Consider the following 9,250-nt stretch of genomic DNA (forward strand, 5'->3'; position numbering starts at 1 on the left):
CGGCACTTCAGAGAGTGCCCTTTGAGCCTTTGCATTGGCCTCCATCAAGAGGGTAGGGGACCTGCACGCATTTTTGGTCAATGAATCATGAATAGAATTCGGGGCGGCTAACTCTCATGTGATCCTGAGGCCTCGGCCCAGATATATGCCCAAGGTTCCCTCCACCCCCTACAGGGACCAGGTGGTGAACCTGCAAGCACTGCCCTCAGAAGAGGCAGACCCAGCCCTGGCTTTTCTCTGTCCCGTCCATTATCTGCGGGTATACATGGACAGAACGCAAAGCTTCAGAACCTCAGAACAGCTCTTCATCTGTTACGGAGGTCAGCAGAAGGCAAAGGCTGTTTCCAAGCAGAAGATGGACCACTGGATAGTGGATGCCATATCCTTGCCGTATCAAACCCAAGGTGTGGCTTGCAGTGGGAATGTCTGCTGAAATTGAGAAAACGGTATCTCAATGTGCCACATGCAACACTCATCGAAACAGTAATATATCATGCATTGCCAGGCAGAGCATGGGCAAAAGTCGGTACTGATTTGTTTCAGCACAATAGTTCTGAGTATTTGCTGTGTGTAGATTACTACTCTAAATTTCCAGAGATTGCAAAGCTGAATGACACTACCAGCAGAGGTGTAATCATTGCAATGAAATCACTGTTTGCAAGACATGGTATACCTGATGTGGTAATATCCGATAATGGTCCACAATATGCCAGTCGAGAATTCAAGTGTTTTGCAGAAAACTGGGAGTTCGAGCACAAAACGTCTAGCCCGGGATACGCTCAGTCTAACGGACAAGCAGAAAGAATGGTTCAAACCATCAAGAGAATGCTCACAAAGTCACAGAGTAAGAATGGAGATCTGGATAACATCACCATTTTCTCCAGAGCAGCAGTACAGCCGAATCAAATTCTGTTGCATTATTTTCCTGTCTCACTCTGTGAAGCTGCTTAGAAACTATCGGCATTGTAAAAAGCGCTATATAAATAAAGGTGACTTGACTGGAAACCAGAGCATGTGAGCGAAGCGGAGCACGAGCAGTAATATTTCCTCCAGAGCGGTGAGCGCCTTTCTGATGATTCCGCTCAACTCGCTCATTCCGCTCAGTGTCGCTCACTCAACCCACTCAACCCAGAATGCCCTTTGGTGATTTGCTAGATCTAGAATCTGTGAAATAGTGGAGCAGTAGGTTATGGAGTTCAAATATTGTTTTAATTAAGTTGCAAGCCATATACATAAATTCACAGTAAAAATCAAAGAATGAGCAGGGAGATGAAATTGAAAGGTAGTGTGGAGAGATTGTGAGAGTCAGCCAAGATTCATATTGGAATCTAAAGAGGCACATTGCCAGAAAGCACGAGGATGTGCTACGCAAACATGGTAGTTTTAAAACATTAAAACTAGACGGATTACTACAATGTGGCCATGATTTATCAAAACAGGGAACAATTATATTGTTAATTGTGCGTACGATTTAATAACAAATTAGCGGATAATGAGACACTCGCGAACGACTGACATCTCTCTGTTTTTTAAACAGATTGCATAAACATAGAATATTTGATTAACATTATTTAAAACCTGACTTTTCAACGTTTCTTTAGACATATGTCTCATGTTTGTGAGACAAGTACCGGTAGCCTTTTGTTAAGTACATTTCATTCGTGTGTGCTTTTTGTGGGCATGATAATCCAGATGTGTTTTGTGACGATCTAATGCATTTCATCTTGTGTGTGTTTGTGTTTGTTTAATGTGCCTGTTTTGCAACAACGTATGTTCACGGAAATAAAATAACAAATCAAATATACTTTTTCAGTTATTGCACTTTATAGGCAAGTTTGCCAAAGGTCTAGACATATTTGTTTAATCGGTAAAGACAGACTGTCACCCCAAAATAGCTGCTTGCCTATTTATAATCATTCAACTGTAATTAATACATTTATTCAAGAAATTCATTATGAACAGAAAGCAATAAGCCTACTACAGATAAATTTCATGTTGGAGTGGGATTTGTTTTACCGGTGAACATGAGCGGTTCATGAGTGGAGCGTGCGCTTGGGCTGTGAGCGATTGAGTGCACTGGCATAGAGCGGATTATTGAGCTGAGCGTCACACCACTACGCTTCGCTCACATGCTCTGACTCAAACACAAGCAAGGCCATAACCAGAGTTTGAAAATTAGTGAGGTCCGGGGTGGGATTTTAAGAATTGTGCTATAATAACACCCACAAATGTAACTCTTCATACAACATATAGCCTAAACTGTAAAATAGACAGATGTAGATGTTTGTGAAAGATGTTTTATTCAATATGGTGTTTTACATCTTATATGTTATAAACTATTTACAAGCTATTTGCTGTGTGTGTGTGTGTGTGTGTGTGTGTGTGTGTGTGTGTGTGTGTGTGTGTGTGTGTGTGTGTGTGTGTGTGTGTGTGTGTGTGTGTGTGTGTGTGTGTGTGTGTGTGTGTGTGTGTGTGTGTGTGTGTGTGTGTGTGTGTGTGTGTGTGTGTGTGTGTGTGTTGATTAAGCACTGAAATGACAAAATAAAAAAGAAGATTAAGACCTCAGACAAATAATATTTAATCAGTGCAAAAGTAAAAGGGAATGACTATACTCTTTACAACATGCATTATCTTCTCATCTCCAGAGTGAAACTTGGGAGTTCCTCATGGTACCACATTACCATCTTTTTCTCCCTTCTGCGAGTTTCTTCAAATATTTTGGTACCAGGTAAGCTGCTAGTAATACAGGCCCATTACTTTCAGAGAATCTCTCATCCAGCTCATTAGTTATGTGATCTATGAAGGGATAGAAGAGATTCACCCGATAGTGGTCTTCCACTAACTCTGTGGATATGTTTGGTCTGTAATTCTGTTTAACTGATATTCTCCGCTTTGCTGGAACCACATCAACTGAGTTGGCCAGTGCTGTGGCTTTTTGAAAACATGGACTGAATCCTTGCTCATTTCTTTGGTTGGCTATGACTTGCCGTACATTTCTTGCCTCCTTATATGCCATGATGATGTCCAAGTTGGTAGCCTGCAGCTGTTTGGTTAAATGTTGCATATAACCCAGCACTTTGTTGGCCATTACAGCTGTAATGATGGTCTCAAATGTTCCAATACCATGCCGGAGAGTACTGGCCTTTCCAGAGGTGGTAGTTACTTCTGTCTCCATGGTCTCCAAAACAGAATGTATAGCAGTAAATTTCTCCACAAAAGCACTCAGTGTGTTTGCTCTGCTACCCCATCTAGTGTCTGACATCCGTGGGATCCCTGCTGTTCTTGGTTGTCTTTCTTTTCTAATCTCTACCTGCAGGGCATCTTTCCTGGCCCCTGTGGCTGAGAACAACACTGCAATCTTTTCTATGATGGACATTGTGTTTCTCAATAAATTAAGTGCCAAATTAAGTGCATGGCTCCTACAATAGGTGTACACTGCCTTGGGGTACAGTTCCCATCATAGCCCTGGCATCATTGAGCACACCTTCGGGATTTTAAAGACGCGCTGGTTTGCAATTTTCTTGAGGGCCCTGGAGAGCTTGATGTTTTACTTTTTTGTTAACCTTTAAATGCATACCTCGGGTCTTTAGCGACCCAAGACATCATTCACTACCCTCCTCCTCTTTCATTTTTTAAAGTTAGACATCAACCTTCTTAGTATTCCTCAATCAATCCATTTTAAACAATATAACAAGAAAAAAAAAAGAATAATAATTGAATGCCTGTTTTTCCTCTAGTTTTTTTTGGTCAAAATTGTATAGGGTTGCTAACAGCCCGAGGTGAATAAAATTGTACTTTTTTTTTCCTCCACAATAATAAATGAATCTATAATGACGAAATAAGTGCAATTCACCTTTATTCCACAAGATGTCTGATACACAATGATGAAGTGACGTTTCACTCAGTTACCACAAACAGAAAACAAAACACTAATAATTATAATCTGCAAAACTTGAAATGGCTCAGCGGTTTACTGCAGAGCAAGTACTGAACACATTCAAATGTTACTGTCACTGTCACTTGATGATGGATCTGGTGAAGGAAGCTGTCAGTGATCCAAATATTGATTTTGAAGACATTGAAAATGAGTTTTGAGAATATGCCAGATGCTGAATGTACTGGGAAATTAGCTCTGACGAGGACAGTGATGATAGTATAAAACATCTGCTCAAACTGAACCCTTTCAAGCTCCAAAATGTAAAAGAATACGTTTTTTTTATTCTTCTGTAATTGTTACTCTAATATCAGGAGTTTTATATATTATTGCGACAGGTAGAGATCTATCCATGTTAGATATGCTGTAGATCAGGGTCGCTAAAGACCCGAATATGTGAGAATGTTTGGCAAAACAGTCATGTATTTAAGTGTTAAATATGGATATTTTATTTATGATTTTTACAACCAGAGAAGGTACAAAAGGAAGACATTGATGATGAAGTTACAGTACAGACAACAATAAACAGAAAAAGAACAACAACAAAAAAAACAATTGTAATAATTAGATACACATGCAAGTGTACATAAAAGACCTGATAAGACATAAACATCCATCCCAACACACATTAAATGTTACAGAGGGTCACAAACTAATCCACCATATTATCAAGGGGGGTTAGGGTTATAAGACTGGGTCCAGCTGGAGAGTCTCAACATATACAAGATTAGATTAGATTAGATTAGGGACCTAGGAAGGGCTTCCGGGCTTCCGGATTTTAGTAAAGTACTGTTAGGCCCCTGTCTAATCTGCTCTAGTTTCATGAAGTACAGAGCATCCTTCATCCAGTATGTGTGAGAAGGCTGAGGGCTTTTCCAGTTTCATAAAATTACACGTCTAGCAAGCAGTGTAAGAAAGGCAACAAAATTAGAAAAGTGAGTGGGAAGCGAATACCCAGCGGGCAACACCCCAAAAAGGCCCATGATAGGAGATGGAGGTATGTCTATAGATGTAATGGCTGAGAGAGAATTGAATACTCACCCCCAAAACGAAGAAAGAGCTGGACAGGTCCAAAACATGTGTTAGTGTGGCTGGGCCTAGGTGACACCTGTCACACTCTGGGTCAATAGTTGGATCAATCCGTGCGAGCTTACATTTTGACCATTGAACTCTATGAAGAAGGCCTTTATTAACCCCCAGGAGCCGTATGGATTACATTTATAATGGATGGATGCACTTTTTATGGGCTTAAAATTTTGGGCTGCCATTCACTTCAATTATAATGCTTGGAAGAGCCAGGAATTGTTTTAATATAAGTCTGATTGTATTCGTATGAAAGAAGAATTTCATATACACCTAGGATGGCTTGAGGGCGAGTAAATCATGGGCTGATTTTCATTATTGTGTGAACTATCCCTTTAGCATGCTAATTAAACTCAGAATTTAAGGTGCTAGATGTAGATTATCTTGAGCTTTGCGTTAGTTAAAATGTGCATGAAGGTGATAGAAACAGTTAATTCACATACTTATGGCGCGTTGTAACCATTTGTGCATGTAAACTGAGTTTAGACCCTTCTATGTTAAACAATTATAGACCAAAGGTGCCTTTTTAGCAAAAATGCTGGAGAAGGTTAGCCTAGAAATCTAGACGCACCCTAGTGGCAGAAAATTTATTTTGCCGCGAGTGTAGTCTAGCAACTCTCGGTAGACCTGAGAGCTGGAAAAACCAAACTATGGTCAGGCCAATCACAGCGTGTTTAGAGTCGGTGGGCGGGCTTAACATAATGATGGTACGTCACGGCAGAGTTGCAGAGGTTCCGCATGCTACTCGTAAACAAAGAAGCTGACGAGCAGCGGTCTTTTGTATTTATATGATGTTTGTATTTTTTTAATTTAATTTTTGCCATGAATATAGCCTTAGCTGCTGACATGGCATTAAATAAAACAATCTTTATTACATTATTTTATTTATATTATTAAGATGTCTGCATAAGAGTAAACTCTAATCGGAGCAAACATTAAACTTTGCTGAAGTTAAAAATCTTGATTTGGTCTCTACACTGCGTTCTGGTAACTCTGCTAAACTATAATTACTAAAACTAAAACTGAAACTAAATATATAAAAACTAAATAGAAATGTGTTTACAAAATAAAAACTAAACTAAAACTAGCAAAATAATTTATAAAACGAACTAAAACTAAACTGAAATTTGTTGCAAAATCGAAAACGATAATAAAATAAAAACTAATTTAAAAATGCAAAACTATAATAACCTTGAGTCTAACAACTCTCCGTTTACTTGTGAGCTGGAAATACCAAACTCTGGTCAGGCCTATCACATCGTGTATAGAGTCGGTGGGCGGGCTTAACATAATGATGGCAGCTACCTGTCAACAAAGAAGCTGGCGAACAGCGGTCTTTCGAATCAGCTTTGGCCGCGACTCTGAAAGACTTGGTGTTAAGCTTTTCTTTGAGAAAAGAACAAAGAACGGCACTGAAGTCATTCTTAAGAAAGGAAGATGTGTTCAGAGTTTTGTCGGCCGCATAGGGCGAAAGTTTAATCTATCAACTAGCTCCACTTCACCTTTTACGTTGCTCTGGTTGGTTGTAGCGCTATCCGATTGCGTGCAGAGGGAATTTGAAAGACAACCGTTTATCCTGCCCCTCGGATTGAGCCCTGCCAATGGTGAGTTCCCAGACCCAACATCTTATGAAACCCCCAAGATCTAAATTAACTTTTTCACGACATTCTAATTTATTGAGATGCACCTGTATACACTCACCTAAAGGATTATTAGGAACACCTGTTTCTCATTAATGCAATTATCTAATAAACCAATCACATGGCAGTTGCTTCAATGCATTTAGGGGTGTGGTCCTGGTCAAGACAATCTCCAAACTGAATGTCAGAATGGGAAAGAAAGGTGATTTAAGCAATTTTGTGGCATGGTTGTTGGTGCCAGACGGGTTGGTCTGAGTATTTCACAATCTGCTCAGTTACTGGGATTTTCACGCACAACCATTTCTAGGGTTTACAAAGAATGGTGTGAATAGGGTTGCCACCCGTCCCGTAAAATACGGAATCGTCCCGTATTTAAAAGCAAAATGACGCGTTCCGTATCAAACCAATACGGGACGCGATTTGTTCCGTATTTTACATAGGTCCACACACATAGTTCAATAAACACACAAGGATTTTGCAGTTTGGAGAATACTGATAGCAAATATAAACAAATCAATTTCACAATAAGTAGTACAGGAGCTAATTTGTGCGTGATTGCGTTTTAGCGGCTTTGTTGTCACAGCGGCGGAGTCTCGAGAACATGCCCTGTGCCGTGTGCCTGTAAACTTGCGCGTTTTTTAAAAAACATGTCGAGCTCGCGTCGCGTGCGTTCACCGTTTAAACGCAAGAGGATCTCCAGATATAGAGCTGAATATCAAACCGGTATCAATGGGTCTGTCCAGTAACTCATGATGAACCTCAGGCCAGCTGCACACTTTGTGAGAAGCATTTCAGTTGCTCAGACTGACTGACTTAAAGCAACAGCGGTGACAGACACATCTGTGCTTCTAAAGGTAGCCTATAGTTTTTTTTTATGGATAATATATTCATATAATATTCCAAACATTATCAGAGCTTGGCAGACAGAATTATTATTTTTTAGACAGGTTAATTAATAGATAATAGCCTAATATATGTAATTATTAATTTATAATTTAGCTAATCATACATAACCAATAATCCTGTCATATAAAGTTTATGACATTTAAAAAAAAATAAGATAAAAATGGGACAAATAATTACATGATAATATAGTCATAATTTAAGTAAATTAATTTTAAAAAATTACATTTTTGAAATTCAAAAAAGTGATTACTGGTTCAGAATGGCTGCTTAAAGGGACAGTTCACCCAAAAATGAAAATTCTGTCATCATTTTCTCACCCTCAAGTTGTTCCAAACATGTATACATTTCTTTGTTCTGTTGAACAAATAGGAAGATTACTATGGAAGTCAATGGTGCCCCCAAAGAAGTCTGGTTACAAACATTCTTCAAAATATCTTCTTTTGTGTTCAGCAGAACAAAGAAACTCTTACAGGTTTGGAACATCATGAGGGCGAGTAAATTGTGACAGAATTTTCATTTTGGGCTGAACTGTCCCTTTAAAGTGCAACAAATAGACTACTAAAGAGTTCTTTAGAAATAAATAAAATAATCAAATGTAAAATAATATAAAATGTGTTCTGTTGCAAGTTCACATACTTGATCTCATGTTTTCTTATAGTTTATTATTGAGATGTCTAGTAGTCAATGTAGAAATAATCATTTCATGACGTGTTTTTATTTTTTTTTGGGGGGGGGGGGGGGGGGGGGTTGTGAATGGGTGTCCCTTATTTTGCCACACCAAAGGTGGCAACCCTAGGTGTGAAAAGGGAAAAACATCCAGTATGCAGCAGTCCTGTGGGCGAAAATGCCTTGTTGATGCTAGAGGTCAGAGGAGAATGGGCCGACTGATTCAAGCTGATAGAAGAGCAACTTTGACTGAAATAACCACTCGTTACAACCGAGGTATGCAGCAAAGCATTTGTGAAGCCACAACACGCACAACCTTGAGGTGGATGGGCTACAACAGCAGAAGACCCCATCGGGTACCACTCATCTCCACTACAAATAGGAAAAAGAGGCTACAATTTTCACGAGCTCACCAAAATTGGACAGTTGAAGACTGGAAAAATGTTGCCTGGTCTGATGAGTCTCGATTTCTGTTGAGACATTCAGATGGTAGAGTCAGAATTTGGCGTAAACAGAATGAGAACATGGATCCATCATGCCTTGTTACCACTGTGCAGGCTGGTGGTGGTGGTGTAATGGTGTGGGGGATGTTTTCTTGGCACACTTTAGGCCCCTTAGTGCCAATTGGGCATCGTTTAAATGCCACGGCCTACCTGAGCATTGTTTCTGACCATGTCCATCCCTTTATGACCACCATGTACCCATCCTCTGATGGTTACTTCCAGCAGGATAATGCACCATGTCACAAAGCTCGAATCATTTCAAATTGGTTTCTTGAACATGACAATTAGTTCACTGTTCTAAAATGGCCCCCACAGTCACCAGATCTCAACCCAATAGAGCATCTTTGGGATGTGGTGGAACGGGACCTTCGTGCCCTGGATGTGCATCCCACAAATCTCCATCAACTGCAAGATGCTATCCTATCAATATGGGCCAACATTTCTAAAGAATGCTTTCAGCACCTTGTTGAATCAATGCCACGTAGAATTAAGGCAGTTCTGAAGGCGAAAGGGGGTCA

This window comes from Gobio gobio (assembly GCF_949357685.1).
Source record: "Gobio gobio genome assembly, chromosome: 5".
Classification (NCBI taxonomy): Eukaryota; Metazoa; Chordata; class Actinopteri; order Cypriniformes; family Gobionidae; genus Gobio; species Gobio gobio.